Source organism: Mytilus trossulus, chromosome 6 (assembly GCF_036588685.1).
Source record: "Mytilus trossulus isolate FHL-02 chromosome 6, PNRI_Mtr1.1.1.hap1, whole genome shotgun sequence".
Taxonomy (NCBI): domain Eukaryota; kingdom Metazoa; phylum Mollusca; class Bivalvia; order Mytilida; family Mytilidae; genus Mytilus; species Mytilus trossulus.
Genome location: NC_086378.1, coordinates 68,826,832 through 68,847,054, shown reverse-complemented (window position 1 = coordinate 68,847,054; position 20,223 = coordinate 68,826,832). Strand labels below are relative to the sequence as shown.

The 20,223-nt window shown below is 32.2% G+C and overlaps 1 long non-coding RNA gene across 3 annotated transcripts; it reads left to right on the top strand.

The window, feature by feature from the left end:
* The first annotated feature begins 15,367 nt into the window (after positions 1-15,367).
* Positions 15,368-19,863, top strand: LOC134721740 (uncharacterized). Of its 3 annotated transcripts, none has more exons than XR_010107922.1 (3): positions 15,368-15,384; positions 18,323-18,410; positions 19,093-19,863. It is a non-coding gene; the product is annotated as an uncharacterized LOC134721740 (long non-coding RNA). The 3 variants fall into 3 exon arrangements; XR_010107921.1 differs by lacking the exon at positions 15,368-15,384 and adding an exon at positions 15,391-15,452; XR_010107920.1 differs by lacking the exon at positions 15,368-15,384 and having other exon boundaries at positions 17,927-18,410.
* Positions 19,864-20,223: the final 360 nt, after the last annotated feature.

Here is a 20,223-nt window from a genome sequence, read left to right as displayed (position 1 = left end):
TTTCTTCGTCAAATGCTCATGAGTATCCGCTTCTAATTCAGAACCACGTATGAGAATGTAATGACATTTTTAAAGAACTTTCACCATATATTGCCATTGTTTATCTTTTTGTGTTACTTTTGGACCGAATTGTTTTGCTGTTACAATACCAAAATTTACTCATGGGGTATCCTTTTTTTTATTGCCTAATCGCTATTTAACACACTTTATGTATTGGTTGACTGACCCTTGACCACATAAAATATCCGTTGTCCGTCAACTACAATTTTGTACTTTGTACGTTACCTTAACAAATCATTTACTGTATCTTCCATGTGAGCGAAAGTGTATTACCATGATGACATTGCACCCAGTCTCTGTTGGTTTTCTTTGGTTCCTTTTTTTTATATCAGTTGATGTTTTAATGTGTGATGGATTTAGGCTGCCATACATAGAATATGGGACATTTGAAGAAATTATTACCACCGCAAAATACATATTTAATATGTTATTAGCAATCAATGATTTGAATCATATAATCAATATTGGTTATAGAGACGGTCGCCACGCTTCTTTCCGTAAAGGGGCATAAGCTACGAGAAAAACAAAAATAGGACGACTTTTTTGTTTCAATCATAAATACAAGTGAAATAATGAAATAATAGATAACTTAATGAGCAAATTAGGTTAAATTTTGTCAAAATAAACAAAGAAACATCAGTGGTGATCAGTTCACTGGCAAGTGAATGATTCGACCTCATAGAATACGTATCTTTATGACCTTCAATTTAAACCATTAGCTAGAGATTGTTTGCGCATGTATTTGTCGTGTTCAACAAATAGTCAACATTTAAACTGAAACAAAAGTGAACCATTTGAATTATTTGATACACAAAAAGTCAATTTTATACATTTAAAAGATAATTAACTCATTGATTAACCTATAACATGAAATCACACAAATAATCCAATTGCACGTGCTTTCTTTCTATTTTATATTCATGTTTATGATTATAGTTGGCTATGTGACCCATATTTGTTTTCGTTTAATCAATTAATGATGATAAGTAGCTGTATACTATTGTTACAAAAGAGGGACGAAAGATACCAGAGGGACAGTTAAACTCATAAATCGAAAATAAACTGACAGTGACATGGCTAAAAACTAAAAGAACAAACAGACAAACAAAAATAAACTTGACACAACATAAAAAAACTAAAGAATAAACAACACAAACCCCATCAACAACTAGAGCTGATCTAAGATGCTCCGGCAGGGTAAGCAGATCTTGCTCCACATGTGGCACCCGTCGTGTTGCTTATGAGATAAAAAAAAAATCCAGTAAATAGTCTAATTCGGTAGGTCTTATTTATGAAAGGAAAGGGGATTCTAGTTGCGATGTAAGGAACATATCCGATATCATTTTTGATACGGTTATCCCATAACGGTCAACCAAGTCGTGATAGTGTGCTTAAAATTTACGAAGAGATGATTTCAACTTCACCATTTGGGACTCTTGATTTAATAGCTTTCTTTTGAGCAACAACCCTGTATCAAGAAAATCATGACAGGAAATACAAACACGGGAATTTCGTATCAATTGGGAGATATATACACCGTATGCAGGTGCTTCTGGAATGTTGCTACTTAGAAATGGAAAGTTCGCAATTGGAAAGCTGAAATCATCTCTTGTCGTAAAAAGTAAAATCACAAACTAAAGTTTTGTTTTCAATCGACCCGCATTGTCAGTTTCTAGATGTAAGTCACGATATAAGGCCGACTTTACTGTATCTGTTGTATCCTTTTTCTATAGTTCAATGGGATGGATGCATTCGACATAGTCACCAAATTTTGAATTATTTAGTGAAAGAATATTATCTATATGGCGGAAAGTAGAATCAAAGGATATTGCTAACTTCTTATCTTTCTTTTTAAGAAGTTCCTGTATGAAGTCAGCCTCATTATAATAAAGAGACAAGTGGGCAAGAAGAGGGGCACAATTCGTTCCCATTGGAATACCGATAGTCTCTTGAAAAACACCTCCTCTCAACGTAACAAATATGTTGTCAATCAAGAAATCAATCATCTTGATAACGTCAGTTTCAGATAGTTGTTTGTTTGAATCAGAGTGATCCTTTACAAAGTACGATGTATCCCTTCCTAAGACGAGATACTTGTATCTACGTTTGCCATTCTTTTTTATGAAGCAAAGCAATACCAACTCTTTCAATTCGTCTTGGAATGTGGGATACTTGTATAAAGTGTAGAAAATTCAAATGTTTAATACTATCACAAGATGAAAGAGAGTTCGAATGTATGTACACTAAATGATCTTTGGAATTCATTTTTAAGTATCCACATCTGTTCACGCCACCTCTAGAATATGTTGTTTCACATTAACTCTGAAGCCCGTCTTTGATTGCTGATAAATAGATTTTGATAATTTATAAAGAGGTTTCGTGGAGCATTTGGAAGACCCAATAATATACCATTCTTTTTAAGGACACTTATGCAGTTTATGTATCCAATACAGTGATGGAAGATACACTTCATCATCTTTGGTTGAAATTCCAAAGGAACATAAAACAGACCCTATGATTATCTAGGATTTCCTCTTTGATAAGTGTCGTGAGGGTATACGTTTGGTTTCCAAGTTAGCTGTCAATACCTAACCATACGACACCAATAACAAATGAGTTCTAATAAACTTAGTTTTCGCACACAAAAAGCAGGTGTCTACACAATGTGTCAAGCTCTAAATAAAATTGAGAATGGAAATGGGGTATGTGTCAAAGAGAGATGAGATTAATCGGTACTTATACATCATGATATAATGGTATTGTGCTATAAAGTTGAAAAGATATGATATAAGTGCTAATGAGACAACTTCACAGCCAAATCACAATAAAATTGAGAATGGAAATGGGGAATGTGACAAAGAAACAACAATTCGACCATAGAGCAGACAACGGCAAAAAGCCACCAACAGGTCTTCATTGCAGCGAAAAATTCCCGCACCGGGAGGCGTCCTTCAGTTGGCCTCTAAACAAACATATATACTTGTTCAGTGATAATGAACGCCATACTAAACTCCAAATTGTACACAAGAAACTAAAAGTTAAAATAATACAAGACTAACAAAGGCCAGAGGCTCCTGACTTGGAACAGGCGCAAAACTGCGGCGGGGTTAAACATGTTAATGAGATCCCCCCTTTCCCCTTTACCTCTAGCCAATGCAGAAAAGGAAACGCATAACAATGCGCACATTAAAATTCAGTTCAGTTCTTAAGTTTAAAAAGATAAAGATTGAAACTTTCATATTATCAAAATTCAATTCTAGTAGATGACAAAAAAATAGAACAGAACAATTCATATTTCTGTCGAGATTTCTGACCTTTGAAACAGACAACTCAATATTGACTGGATAATCATTAGTCTGTTTTATGTTCCTTTTGAATTTAAACCAAATATGTTTAACTGGATCATCCATTACTGTGTTAGATACTTTAACTACATCAGTGAGTGTTTTAACATAGAACGGTATATTGCAGGGTTTTCCAAGTACTCTACGAAACCTCTTTCCAAAGTATTAAAATCAATTGTATAAGCAATCAATACCGGGCCTCAAAGATATTTTTCAAACTGCCTATTCGAGAGGTGGCGTGAAACAGAGTTCGTGAATTACAGTACACATAATATACAATCAAAGACTCTTCTATCTTGCAATAGTGTGTAAACATTGGAATTTCTACACTTTAGTTCCCCATTCCAAAATAATTGACACATTGAAAGAATTGGTACTGCTTTGTCTCAATAAAAAGATTGGTCAAAGTAGATACAATTATCAACTGTGTCCCCTCTTCTTGTAGACTCGTTTCTTTATTCTAATGAGGCTGACTTTATACAGGAACTTCTTATGAAGAAAGAAAAGAAGTTCGAAGTATCCTTTAACTTCACTTTACACGCCATATAAATGATGTTTTCTCACTTAACATTTTTAAATTTAGTGCTTATGTTTAAAGCATCTTTCCAATCATATTTGTGATAAAGGATACTACCGATACTGTTAAGTCTTTCTTTTTCTTTGCTGACATCTAGAAAAGAAAAAAAATAGGGTCGGTTAAGGTGGTATGGGTGTCTTTCCCCATCTTGGATTGTAAAACTCAGAGAACCTAAGGTCCAGATTTTCTATCAAGTTAGCAAAATTTAATGCGAGAATGCAGATATTTAATTTGAATTTCCATTTTACAGAACCAATTCATACAAATACAACTTATAAATATTAATATTTTTACAAGTGTAGATGATTTTGGTCGTTTAAAAATAAGATGACATTTTAAACCATAAAACTGTGCATTTTCTGAAGGAATCTACATGCAATTTTCCTATTTTGTATTTTAGCCGGAAATAATCATTCTATCATTAGCAGTACCAATTCTTTCAATGTGAAACACCTATCTTTTCTTTTGATATTCTCAAAGCATTGTGTGAAAGCTATCTTTTCCTAATTCATTTTACCATTCTATCATTTTGTTTAGTCTCTAATAAAAAAAAAAGATAATTATATCATACCGTATTTAGAACACGAAAAGTACTTAAAACTCTCTTTTATAACGGTATGATACATAAGTTTAACAAAAGAATTTAATCTCAAGGTGCATATAGTCACCGACGGCATGCAGATTTACCGATAGACCTTTTTATTCAGGTTGTAAGTTTCTACTTTTTGAAGGTTTCATAAATCAATTTCAACTTTTGTTTTCTGTATATTCGTATTTATAGCTAACACCATTGTAAACATCGACCCAGCAGTACAAATGAAAGGCTTTGAGATATATCACGGTGCTCCCACAATAGGCAGGTGTCTAGACCAATTTATCCAGCCTTCATTGTGAATGAATTCACCAATAAATCTAAAGGACAATCACAATGATATAGAACAGTCTCCGGGACAAGTTTGCAATTCCGCTGAGTGCAAAAGTTGTCACCTTAATTTTTGGAGTTAAGTCAAAACAAAGTTGATAACTTGGTTGGTATTGGTTCCCTGATATTTGTCCTAAAAAATTTTGGCTCTAGCACCACTGTTGAAAAAGTTATGCCCCTTTTTTCAACAATTTCCTCAGAGGAAAAGTACTTTTCCTCAAGGGAAATCAAATTTCCCTGAAGGAAAAAGATTTTTCCTCAAAGGAAATTGTTTTTTCCTCAAGGGAAAAAGATTTCCCTTAGGGAATTTGCTGCATAATTATTTCCTTTGAGGAAATTCTATTTCCTTAGAGGAAATTCTTTTTCCTTAGAGGAAATTCTTTTTCCTTTGAGGAAATTTGCAGCTTCAAATTTTCCTTCGAGGAAATTTGCAGCTTTAAATTTTCCTTTGAGGAAATACTTTTTCCTGTGAGGAAATTTGTAGCTTCAAATTTTCCTTGGAGGAAATACTTTTTCCTGTGAGGAAATTTTTGACAAACACTTTTCCTTGGAGGAAAATTCAAGACAACAAATTTCCTCTGAGGAAATCATTGTATTTCAAATTTCCTCTAGGGAAATTTCTGAACATCAAATTTCCCTTAAGGAAATCTCATAACAGTACAAACAGTATTAATATATTTTCTGCTAGACAGAATTATTGATACAAAAGATAATTAAAACTTTAATACTGTAATACAAATTTTCATGGTGAGTATTTAACATACAAAAACAAAAGGCTAAATGTTTAGCATGTTTAAGACCATACAATAATAAGCAAAACGCTATGAATAACATACCATTTGTGATGTTATTAATATTGTGCTCATATTTGAATATTAAATAAAATAAACACTTTTCATGTCAAATTAACTTGTCTTCTGTTACAGCTGCTGTGTATTCAACCCCCTACATAACAGTTCAGTGCATAAATAATTCAATCCACAAGACATCTTCCTTCAATTTGTTGAATAAATTTTTTGCAACATGTTCTTCTAACATCTTCTTTGTATATTTGATATGATGGAGCCATGTACATGAATGGATAAACCAGGTGTTTATTTCGACAACAAACATGACAAAGACACTATCATTTTTCTTAATTTCTCCATAATCCATCAGTGAATATGAATGTAGGTTGTTACATTTTACACAATTGTGTTCTTTGATAGTACTCCATTTTGTTTATAGCAATTTTGTAGGATTTTTTTCTATTTCTTTTTCCAGAAAAACACACAGTTGAGTTCATTTCACATTAGTAATCCAATTAGCACATTATGTAGAAAAGTATTAACAATTAAAATTCCTCTTCAGTATAGACCTGCAGGACCTGTTGATGATCATAAAAACCAAGATATCTGATCTATAAATACACAAAATAAAAAAAAAATGTTATAAATTGAGAAAAAAACAGCAATATAAATAAGCTTATTTTATATCGTTTTAATGAACATTTTGAGAAACTTTCATTTGATATTCTTACTTGTCATGCTTATGAGTTCTCTTATTTCAGTGCTTTGTGTAAAAGATTTAATATTCTTTGTTTAGTGCCTTGCAGGGATATTTAAAGTTGAGCCACTTGCAATAGTTATTATAGAATGTTCATATGTTGTGTTAATATTTGAACCACTGTCCTATATTATGGTCAGGTTGAGTGCTCACAGATATGAGGCCTAAATTAATATATTGTTTGTTTCCCTAATTAATCCCTATTCTGACAAGCCAGGTGTGGGTAGGTAGGTAGGTAAATAATTTTATTTTTCCAAAAAGCCTGAATATTATCTGATGATCCGGTAAGCCCGAAAAATCAGAAATGAATATAATAATATTTGGCTTAGTTTTGACAATAAAATTTTATGAGTAGGACCATTTTTGCAGGGTCGGTCTAGATTGGAGAAACAAACAATATTTTATATTAGGCATGATATTTTTTTATTAATTGTTATTGCCTTTGAACAGAACATGTTGAAATAAATTAGATTGTTTAAATCTTTATATGTTGGGATCTTTAATGAATGACCTATAAAGGAAGTGTTTTCTCATTATTGAAGGCAGGCCCATGATTGACCTTTAATTTCTTGCATCCGCTTTATTGAACTCTGGTGGATAAGTCACTCATTTACCATACCACATTTTCTTATTTTTATATGATTCATCATTCAAAGGCAATTTCTTTTATTACTGTAATTCAGAAATTATCCAAACTTTTTAGTAATGAGAATAATGTGACTGGGTGAGTACCGCAAAAATAAAAAATCATATTTTGATAACAGAAACATATATATATATATATCATGTTATGATATACATGATATATATCTTTATGCAGTTTTTTTTTTTTAATCACAATAAGTTGTCCATTCCCTGAAAAATCTGAATTTACAGTATATAGAAGTGGTCTTACCATTTAGGCCTTGTTGTATTCTGTTTATCTTGTTTTGCGCTCATTTCTATTGTAACTGTTTATATTTTTCATTATTTTTCTATATTTCTTGTCCTATAAAACATAAAAAGGGTAAAAACTATTATTAAACATCAGTTTGTGTTTTTCTTTATATGCAGTTATATTTAAAAAGAATGGAATATTTGTGCTTTTTCATTTCACAAACTTTTTGCCAGTCATGACTTTCGCAGACTTTCACCCTGGTCAATAGTTTAAAAACAAACATTCCCATACTTTTTCTTTGTGTTCGTACTAATTTTTCATTTGACAAAAAAGACATGATTCAACTATTCTTCTATAATATGTTTCGCTTGACTACGTTAAACTCTGAAATATTGTTAGCAGTATAATCAGTATGTGTCTCACTCGTCAAAATTTCAAATTAATATATAAATAACCAATAAAAATGCTATGCATGGCTCAGCTTGATACAAACGTACAGGTTGAACCCAGAACAGTTTGGGCAAGTATGGACACAACATTCAAGCTCGATACAACTCTGAATTTTAAATTTTTATTGTGATTCAATAGTTGATGCAGCATAGGTTTCTGACACAGAATGAATGTGGTCCAAGAACTTAAAAAAATTTAAATTGACAATTAACCTCCAAAATGGTCCAATATTCAAAATCTCAATACATGGTTAGATGCAGCATATCAACATGATCAAAGAAACCCAATAATTCATTTTTTGATGAAATCAAATAAAGTTAAATTTTGGACCCTTTAGAACTCAATGTGGACCAATTTGATAATGGGACAAAATATAAAAAATCTTAACGAATGGTTAGATTCAGCATATCAAAGAGCCACATATAATCAATTTTTGTTGAAATCAAACAAAGTAAAATTTTGGACCACGATTTGGACCAACTTGAAATTTGGGCCCATAATAAAAAAATCTAAGTAAATATTCAGATTCAGCATATTAATCAGAACACCAAGAATTTAAATATTGTTAAAATCAAAATAAGTTTAATTTTGGACCCTTTGGACCTTAAGGTAGACCAATTTAAACAGGACCAAAAAAACTAGGAATCTTAATACACAGTTAGATTTGGCATATCAAAGAACTCCAATAATTCAATTTTATATAAAATCAAACAAAGTTTAATATTGGCCCCTTTTGGCCCCTAATTCATGTTATTCCTAAACTCTGAACAAAAACTCTGGTCACAAACCTTGTGTTTGAATTTCACAGATTTCTATTAACTTGTACTAAAGTAATTAAGCGGAAACTAAATGTCCTGGGACAACGACGACTACATGATAAAATTGAAAATGGAAAAAGGGAATGTGTCAAAGAGACAACAACCTGACCATAGATTCAAGGGTTGGAATCCTTTTCTTTTACCGACCAATGCATTTGAATGGGAGATATAGTTGGAACCCCTCTTTACTCATGGTTGGGACCCCCCTCTGAAAATGGCTGGATCCGCCCCTGAGAAGCATTATAGAAAAATCTATTTATATAAGCTTTAACTCAAAATAAGAATCATTTTATTTTTAAAGGGCAGGCACAGATCCAGAGGGGGTTCAAGGGATTGGAACCCCCCTTTTTTTTGATTATCAATGCATTTGAATGGGGACATGTAATTGGACCCCCCCCCCCTTTCCCCTTTTGTCCTGGGTTAGAATCCCACCCCACCCCTTTTTAAAATGACTGGATCCTTAAGGGTCTATAATTAAGTTTGACAACATCAGACATACTACTTTAACAAAAATAAATGCCACATTTCATCCAATTTAATTTCATCTCTTACTTGCTATTTCATCCATAATATTTAAAGAAATATAAATTTGGGAGTAGTATGATTTTAATTTGCAAGTTATTAACTATCCAAACTAGAGACCTAATCATGCTAATAGAGTAGATATACTTGACTAATTTAAATCAAACTTGGGGTGACTGGGAACAAAGATTTTAGGGAATAGATGCCAGTTTACCTACAATGACCTAGTTTCATAACAAGAGCATACATTAATAAAGACTACATGGTCACTCTTATGTTTAAATTTTGGGTGTTCATTTTTTAATGTTTAAAGCTAACAATTTCAACTACATACAAGTATCAAGATTTGATCCTACATTATTTGAATATTGAAAAAAAATAGCTTTTTAAATTTGGATCTAACGTTATATATAATTGTGTATGTCACATGGGTGTATTTTAATGTAAAGCATCTGAAAAATCATTAGCCGTCTCATATTATTTCAGTTCTTCAAAAGGCAAATTTATATGAGCTTATGCTGAAAATAGAGATTTCTTATTAAGGAGAAATCCCTGCCCCCCTTTTTGTGTGAAAAATTTTGTTGATTACAGAAACATGACTGAGGCAACCATCCCCCATCTGAACCCCCCCCCCCCCCCCCCCTCCAAATAATTATGACGTCTTGAAAGGCTATTATATTTTTTTTCTACGTCGATGTTGGGCGTCAAATAAAAAAAATATAATAGCCTTTCAAGACGTCATAATTATTTGGACTACCCCCCCCCCCCCCCCCCCCCTAATCACTCAGGTCATTGGTGAAGAGTTGTCACACAAAATAAATGATACCAAATATTCATATGAATATGTTTATATGTATTTAGCTAGTGTAAGTCAGTCAGGAGAGGAGGCAACCATTTGATTTGTAGGGTGAAAAATGTGATTAATCTTGTTTGGTAAACTTGTGCTATAAATAAAAATTACCAATCCATTAAAAAATCCGTGAGCCCAGTCTCATCCAATGAAATAGATTATTGTCTGTTTTCGAAGTTATATGGAAGTAAGTTAGTAGTCCAGATAAATATGACGCATTGCAAAGCATTTTTTCTGAGGAGAAGTGTAGAATGGGGGAACGGAACCAATAAATTGATCAGATCCGAAATGCCCTTCCCAGTGAAGGAGCACCTATTATTTTGTAGGTAATTATTATTAGTGTCGGTGGTCTCACAAGTAAATCAGAGTGAATATTGCATGCACATTAAAATTAGCAGAGAAGAGACAATTATCAACTTGTGTTTTATTAATTTTCTCGCAGTTATTTACGGTAAATCAGCTATATAGACATAGGAAGATGTGGTGTATGTATATATAACACAAAACAGGTGTTCGGTTCTAGTACTATATAGTGGCTATAGTGTATGACTTTTAAATAACAATTATCAATTATATCTGTATTCTGTGGCGGGTCGAAGGGGATGGAATCCGGGATTGGACGCCCCGAGCTTTTTGTGAGCAATCATTGCATAAATGATAATCTCGGGAATCCTCTCAAGTTCCTACAGAAAAAGGGAGAAGGTTTGGATCCATTAAAACGTTTAATCCCGCTGCAAATGTTTGCACCTGTCCTAAGTCAGGAATCTGATGTACAGTAGTTGTCGTTTGTTTATGTTATATATACGTGTTTCTCGTTTCTCGTTTTGTTTATATAGATTAGACCGTTGGTTTTCCCGTTTGAATGGTTTTACACTAGTAATTTTGGGGCCCTTTATAGCTTGTTGTTCGGTGTGAGCCAAGGCTCCGTGTTGAAGGCCGTACTTTAACCTATAATGGTTTAATTTTTAAATTGTTATATGGATGGAGAGTTGTCTCATTGGCACTCACACCACATCTTCCTATATCTATATACAAGGTGATAGGACGTTCCGTTGGAATAGGTTACCTGTGCATCAGGAAAAGTTTTAATATAAGAACCTTAAATATATGTGAACAGGTCGGTAAAAACTCTCTTTTGACACATAGGTAGTGCACTGTTGCATTGAACACCAATCAAAACGCTAACAATTTGTGAAAAGATAACGTTTTAACCTACACAATATATGAATAAGGTATACACTTTTGAAATCTGAATTATATGAAAAGGGTGAGGTAACAGAAACCCAGCGGCAATGACACTCCTCATTTAATGGAGACATGTAGTTGGAACCCCCTTTATCATGACTAGATCCGCCCATGATTTTTACATGTAAATCAAGCCTCGGGTATTTGTTGGCATAACGGTAACCACGAAAGGGGGAGGGCTAATTAAAAGCACGAGGAATTATAAATATACAATTCAACAGGGGTAGAGTGCATCAAGGAATTGTATATTTAAATTTGAATATACAATTCCTTGAGTGCATGGAGGAATGGGAATTAAAATTGTCTCTTCACGATAGTCGAAAAAAGTATCTTGCACGTTATTTTCATCATCTTGTCTGAAACACTCTGAATAATGAGCTTTAAGGCGAAAACAAGGCATGTGAAATACTATAATAACATACACTTCTTTTTTTAAACGTTGTATGGACAAACCCATAAATCCCTCAAACAATTTGCTTGATTCATGTCATATCAAATAAATTACAGCGCGGAAAGGTATAAACTTTAATTTAATATCAAACCTAAATTTTTGTTATATTTTTCAATAAATTTAAAAATCTTAATTAGGCATGCGTGAGTTCCATTTCATGAGACCTACACAGATGTCTATAAAACAAATTAAAAATTATAAATACAGTTTTTCAATTCTTTCCGGCATAGATTAAAAAAATATGTATATAATCTTTATACGAGTTTGGTTGAATTATTTCACTTCATTATAATGATAAATCTTTTAGTTCTTAAATTTTTGATTAAAAATGAATTTATCATTTTGATATCTAACGATAAACTTTTAAATTGAAGCGGCATGGTCAGTAACCTAATTAGTTGCATGGCTGATTACCATCTTACAGGTGACCCAGTAATTTTCCATATGACAGTAGCGTGTGCCCTCGGGGTTATATCGGGGTGATGTGTATAACTTATTTTCTGGGGAACATCCTGTCCACGTGTAGTACTTAGCATATATTGCAACAGATGACATTAAACAAATTTTCTTTGTAGCATCGGAGGCAATTTCATGTTCGCCGACCACACAAAATATTTCACAAAAAAGATATGATAAAATCAAAAGAAAAAGATAAAGAAATATTAACAAATAAAGGTGTAATTGAGTAAACGGGGATTCGTGTTTTTATGAGCTTATTTTCAGTGGACAACAATAAATGGAAGTTTTTAACGACCTTGTGTGACCTATAGTTGTTGATGTTTGTGTCATTTTGGTCTGTTGTGGATAGTTGTCTCATTGGCAATCATACCACATCTTTTTTTTAAATATTGACTGGTTATATACATGATATAATATATATAGCCCTTGTTGCACGGTCGGTCCAGTGGACATATTTCATACTAGATAACTTATACTGTAATTCTTTTTATATATATGACAATAATTGTCCGATCTGATACACGTACCTATAATGTACAGAATTTTGAACAGCTTCAAATATATGGGGTCCGTAGAAACACCGCAAAGGTCCTCCTTAGTGCACTAAGAACAAAAATGTGCACTAAGGACCTGATGGAATGATACAACTGTCACAAAGGATATGGCATATAGAAATAGACTTTGTGAAAGGAGAAGGTCCGGTAAGACACCTTTTAGGCCCCAAAATATAGCAGCTTTACAAAATTGTTAAAAGTAAACTTTTAGTTATTTTTTGGACAGTAGAATGCTTCAGCTTCATAAATATGGGCTTTTTGACAATACATGCATGGCACATATATCGGGTACTGGCACCATAAAGTCATGCTAAATGGCAAAAACCATCTGAAAAGTGACATTTTCCGGCATATTTGCTGGATTTTTCATATTTGAGCTTGAATCGGATCGTTTTTAATGACAAAATCAGTGAAAATCTTCCACATACACTAATAAATCAAATAAAATAGACACTTAAGTGTTTCAAAAGTGGTCAAAATCTTTCGTCAGATGAACCTGAAATTTGAGGCCAAAATCGGTCCTAACCGGACCTACTCCTTTCATAATTTTAAATTATATCTTTTCTATAATGTTTTCTCGACACGTACCTCAAAAAGTTGATTGTCACCTTTAGTATAATCGGTAGAAATTCATGTTCGCTCAACCTTGAACCATGAATAATCTGCTAGTATACTGATTAAACATGTACTAGTATATGGTATTTCAAATTGTTCTCTTTTTTTTTTTCATTTGTTTGTTTCTGTCGTATTTATTCTGTCTGCTATATTTTTTACTTCTAAAGTAATACCGTATTTTCAACTCTTTTCAGTTTGGGATTTTTTCATCCTTTTAATTTTATAAAGACAAATAATTGTGAACACTTCACGGAAAAGTGAGGATTGATATTTGGTTGCCAATACTTCATTCATTTTTCTAATGTCAGGAACTATGCCATTTATCAATATTTCGATTAAATAATTAAACTTATAGAATATATATTATTATATATACACTTAAAAGTTTATTAAAAGTAACCATATGCCGGATGAACAAAAAGTGTGCCATTTATTGAAAACATATGGTTTGGTATAACAAGAAAACTTCTCTAGTGTTCTAAACATTTCTCACACAACCCCTCCCTCCAAACCCCCACTTCAAGCTCTGGATCCGCGCTTGCCCATAGTGCTTATTACATTATAGAATAAAATGGTATTCGTCTTCAATTGTTGAAATAAAGATGAATTGTTAAAAAAAAGAAGCATTGACACCAGTTTAAAGTTATCGTTCATAGAAGACAGTTATGATTTATTCTATAATTCTCTTTTTAAAACGTCAAATAATTTTACCTCTTGGAGTTTTTCTATATTACTTCTGTAATCGGATTTTGAAGAACCCCATGGACACCACATACTCTCAAATGTCTTTCAAGGAATAATGATAGTATGTAAACTCTTGTGTTGTTAGTAAGGAAATAAAATATCAAAAGCCTTTGTTTCTCAATTTGTATATTAATAATAGAGTTTGTAAATTAAAAAAAAAGCTTGCTTAGCAATTTCCTTAAAAACTAAATATATATAACAAAGGCAAAGTTTTAAAACACAAAATTTATTTTTCATTTTCTTTCATAAACTTGAAATTATACCACGCTAAACCGTTAGGTTAACAACCATTGATTAATCAATAAGTAACGATCAAAAGACAATTGTTTATTGGATTAGGTTGATTGAACATGATGATTCGGGAATCTGCAATAAACCGTTGGTCACGTGGCGAGTGGCACGCGTTTATTAAAAAGTCATTTAACTTCAAAATTACAAAATCTATTGATACCTAACTTTAAATTTATAGATATGAGGTTTTTAATCATACCCTCTTATATTCATGCTCGCTGTGATCTTAAAACATCGTTTTAGTGTCCTTAATGCAAAAACTTTCTTCTTAGTGCACTAAGAAGTCTTTTGCAGTATTTCTACACACCGAAATATATGGCCTTATTATTGGTAATATACCATATTAGTGTCACTAATGGCTTAACGTGTTACCAAATTAAGAAGGAGAAATAGGCTCAAAACCGCATTTTTAACTTAAGATTTTTTTTTCAATCCCAAAATAGAGAAGAGGTCCGGTATACAGACTAATTAAAAAGTCCAGATGAGAAGTTTAACTTTTAACTGTTTCTTGACGCATGCAAAAAAAATGCAGTACCTGGTTACAGTTGCTCATTGAGAAATTATCATCTTTCGATTAAATGATCTTCAATCTATATGCCAGGTCTTCATTTTAAAAGTTATAAAATCTAAATGTGAAGTGATCTAAAATGTTCAATATTAATGAGTATTTTCGCTGTGAAATGAATCTAAGGTCGTCTAAAAGTATATACATGTGTATTTGACCCGACTACTGACTACATAGTAAACTATTCATTATGTATGTATAAGGGGGTCTGAGCGGGACTCGGGATTGTCGAGGCGTATTTTTTGTTGTGCCGTGAAAAAGCGAAATGAAGTTTAGCGGGACATGGGAAATTACAAAAATATCAGAATTGTTCACTTATATAGTGTAAGCGTAATGGCATCATGCGGGAATCTAAAAAAATAAAAAGTAACTAAGCGGGATCCGTGAACAGAACCCCCAATGAGACCCCCATTAGTTGTGGCTTATTTTGGTTCTTTTTAGTTCGTTTCTTTCCCCTACATTACTTGACCGTTTTTGTAAACAACAGCACTCGAGGTCAGACAGTATTTTACCAAGAAATGCACAAAATATTCAAAAAGAACGCCTAGAAAATTTAAATATTGGTATGCACACATACTCCCCTGTCAGCACAGACAATTATATTTTTGTAAACGCGCCAAACTCGTTTCTAATATTTATAATAGAACTGAAAAGAAACTGAAATGGAAATGTCAAATGGGGAATGTATCAAAGAGATAACAACATGACCAAAGAGCAGATAACAGCCATAGGTCACCAATGGGTCTTCATTGCAACGAGAAAATCCCAAAACATGAGACTTGGGTGGATCCTGAGTCATATAAAGGGGTTCCTAACCCAGGACAAATTTGGGGGGGGGGGGGGGGGGGGTGTGTTAAACTACATGTCCCCATTCAAATGCATTGATCGTCCAGTAAAGAAAGGGGGGGTTCCAACATGTCCAACCCTCAGCCCCCTGGATCCGTGCCTGTGAGGCATGCTTTAGCTTGCCATTAAACAAAAATGTATACTAGTTGAGTGATAATGGACGTCATACTAAACTTTTCAATACAAAGAAAAAGAAACTAAAATAAAAATCATACAAAGGTCACAAAGGCCATAACTTCTGGCTCCTGAATAAGAAAAAGTGCAAAATGCAGTGGGGATAAAAGCCTTTACTGTCATGACTGTAAATTCCTGAAATTACATTTATATAAATCATCTCGCATCTTTGTGCATTTCTTGAAATTGGTCATATTAATAAATGCATGCAATATTTTCAGAAAATTTCAAAATATAGGCTTTTTTTTTAAAAGTCAATCTTGTGCATGATTATCAATGATTATACTCGCACAATTAACACATGTGGTTCTCAAAACTCAAAGGTGTCTATGCTATTTATGACAACTTTTATAACCCCGCTTTCAAAAAAGGGGGGTATACTGTTTTACCTCTGTCTGTCAGTCCGTCCGTCCGTCAGTCAGTCAGTCCGTCCCATGAATATTTTTCTTCGCATTTTTCGCAGGAACTACAATACAAGGATTTCTGAAATTTGGTTTCAGGGTTTATCTAAGTCATTTATACCGTGTGATGCGTTTTCAGATTGATCACTTGTCAACTTCCTGTTAACCGAACACTTGTATGATTTTACACATGATACTGAGCCAAGTTGAAAATTTTCGTCACATTTTTCTCAGGAACTACAATACAAGGATTTCTTAAATTTGGTTTTAGGATTTATATAAGTCAGCTATACCGTGTGATGCGTTTTCAGATTCATCACTCGACAACTTCCTGTTTACCGAACACTTGCATATTTTTACACTATTTATATTATCCACTTGCGGCGGGGGTATCATCAGTGAGCAGTAACTTGCAGTTTCACTTGTTAATAAAGTATAAATTTACAAAATATGTTTAGAACTATATGATTTTTATGTTTTTAAGCATAGATATAGTAGGTCAGGATCTGCCAACTCTCACTGACTGACTGAGCACATAAATTCAACACTAGTTTTTTGGTGTTGCTTAGTGTTTTGTTTTGTTTTGTTTTTCTTTTCTGCATCTTATGTTTTGCCTTGGCATTGTCAGTTTCTCTTTCATTGCCTTTGGTTTTTTTGTTATGTTAAATAACAAGTCACATAATTAAGGTCCTTTTTAATTTTTAGGGATTTTAAATTTTTAATTTAAAGTTAGGGATTTTATTCATAAAAGGGGGGATTTTCCAGTACGTATACTATTAATAATGCTTTGAGCAATTTTAATGAAACTTGGTGAATTATTTTTGTATAACATAAACATGATAATTTTCCTTTTAATTTAAAAAAAAAATCTGATTTATGTCATTGTACTATCATGACTTGGGATTAGGATAGTCTCAAGAATGCTTTCACAAATTTTTATGAAACTTTGGTGAATTGTTTTTATATCTTGACATAAACACCCTTTTTATTATTATGACCCAAAGTGGAGGGGGCATAATGTTTAACACTTGATCGTTTGTCCGTCTGTCCCAAAGTTGTTTTTTGTTCTCTTACATTACTTTAGTTTGCCTCAAACAAATTCAATTAAACTTTTACAAAAGATTGTTATCACAATACTCAGATCAAGTTTGAATTTTGGTGATGTCAGTGTTACTGTACTAGAGTATCAGAGTTATGCCCCTTTAGAAATGGGGAAAATATGCTGAATTTTTGGTTTCCTGTTTTCTAAACTTTAGTTTGTCTCAACCAAATGTTATGAAATCAATACACAATGCTTATAACCACAAAATACAGATTAAGCTTGAATTTTGGTTATTAAGTGTCTTTTTTACTAAATTCTATAGTTATGTTCTTTAAAAATGGAAAAAATTGTTTCAGCCTTCTAACTTAAGTTTCCCTCAACCAAATTTGATTAAACTTTAAAACAATACTTTTTATCACAATTTTAATCAGATCAATTTCAAATTTTTGTAGTAAAACTTTTACCGTTCTTCAGTTATGTTCCTTTAAAACTTTGAATAACATGCAAGCTGGAGTATCATTCCCTATTTATCATGTATATTTTTTTATAAGATGCAGAGTTAAGGAACTTTAGTTGTTGCAAAGTTATTTAAAATTTGTCCATTTTCAAAATCTTTGAAAGGTTTTAGAAATGTATTTGTTAAAATAATCGCAGCCTTAAACTTATAGTCACTTGAGAGATCTATAAATTGAGCCAAATTATATACATGTTTTATGTCAATGAATACCACTGTTTGTGCATGTTTTTTTTTTTTGGAGGGCAGGGGTCTTATTTGCCCAGTGCTCATAGTTTTTTAGTCGATCAATAAAATTCATTTAAAGCTTACAGACCAGCTATAAGGGCAAGAAGCTTATCAAGCACTCATGGTTTAGATTTTTATTAAACACACATTAATATACATATAAATGTACATTAAACAGAAAAAATATTGATGCAAGATGTCATTCAACTTTTACTCTTTTATGTATAGGACAAGAACTATAGAAGGTACAGAGAAATAATATACAGCAGAAATGATAGGCAATGTAAAATTTGCAGAAGCCAACTAAACCTAAATGGTAAGGCACCTTTTAATTTTAAAAAGTTATTGAACTTGAAAGATGATTACTAGTATCATGATTACTATAAAAATTCAAAGATGTGGTATATTAAATATGAAAACTATCACGGCTTTGAGAAAGAAATTGTAGGCCTGTTACGACCTTCAATAATGAGAAAATCAATACCCTATACTATAGTCAAAGTATAAAAGACCTAAAGATGAAACATTGAAACAATTCAAACTGTAAAACTAATCATGCTAATTGCCTAGTTTATAACAAAATAAATTACAAAAAATAAATATGACCGGAATGAAACAACAACAACAACCACTAAATTTTAGTGTATGACTAAACTGACAAAAGCTACAGGCTCTGAACTTTGGACAGGCACAATAGGAATATGGCAAGGTTATATAAAAATAAGATGTGGTATGATTACCAATAAGACAACTCTCCACCAGACAACCAATGATGTAAATTTCCTGCAAACATGGACTTGACTTCTGTAAATCAACTAATTTTTCGTGAATACTTTATCTTGCATTTTATACTTTCTTGTCTACATCGCAGTTATTTATTTTTCTCGAGTTCAAGTTTACTTAATGTATTTTAATAAGGAAAGATACACATGAAAAACATTTATTGCTGTTTCTCTCTCCATTTATAACATTTTATTTGCTTTTTTGTGTATTTATAGGTGATCAGACATCTCGGTTTTCATGATCAATAGGTCATTACTGAAGAGGAAACTTAAAGTTGAAATTTATTTACATAGTGCATAATTGGATTAATTTGAAATGGAATGTGTGCTTTCCTGCAAAAAAGAAATAGGAAATTTCAACATGTGATAATGACCATATAAAACAAAATGGAGTTCTATCATAGATACCTGAAAACACTATTGCATAAAAGCAACAACATATCTTAATCAAAAGAAAGGAGAATGCAGAACAAATACTATTTTGTTGTTGAAAAAAGGAACACCAGTTTTATCCACTCATTTACATCGCTCCCTCATATCAAATATATATACAGAAGAAGATCATTGAAGAACAATTTGCAAAAATGATTTCTCTTAGAATTGCAGGGAATTGTTTAGTGAAGTATAATGTATTCACTGAATTCTTACATAGTGGATTGAATAACTGTACACAAGCTGAAACAGAAGAAATTCTAATTTAAAATAACACGAAAAGTGTTTATTTTATTATTTAATCTGCAAATATATAAATATTTTTTTTAGAACACCACAAATGATATAATGACATTCAAATTGGTTGCTTATTATTGTATCGCATTGAAACAATTACAAAGAAAACAGAAGCATTTGCTCCAAAAAAATTATAAATCAAAGTTAAATTTATATAAAAAGTATAAACAATACCTAGATCTAAACAGTCAGACTGTATTATTTTCAATGTCATTAAAATTTTGAGTCAAACATTTATTATTAAATTTTTAAATATCATTTGCATCAATTCTACAGTCTTTTAATAATTATATTCATACTGTTTGTATACATGGTGTAGTGAAGAAATGTTTAACAAGTAAAAATAAGGAAAAACATTTCCTTAAGGGAAATTTGATGTTCAGAAATTTCCTTAGAGGAAATTTGAAGAACAATGATTTCCTCAGAGGAAATTTGTTGTATTGAATTTTCCTCCAAGGAAAAGTGTTTGTCAAAAATTTCCTCACAGGAAAAAGTATTTCCTCAAAGGAAAATGTGAAGCTACAAATTTCCTCACAGGAAAAAGTATTTCCTCAAAGGAAAATTTGAAGCTGCAAATTTCCTCAAAGGAAAAAGAATTTCCTCTAAGGAAAAAGAATT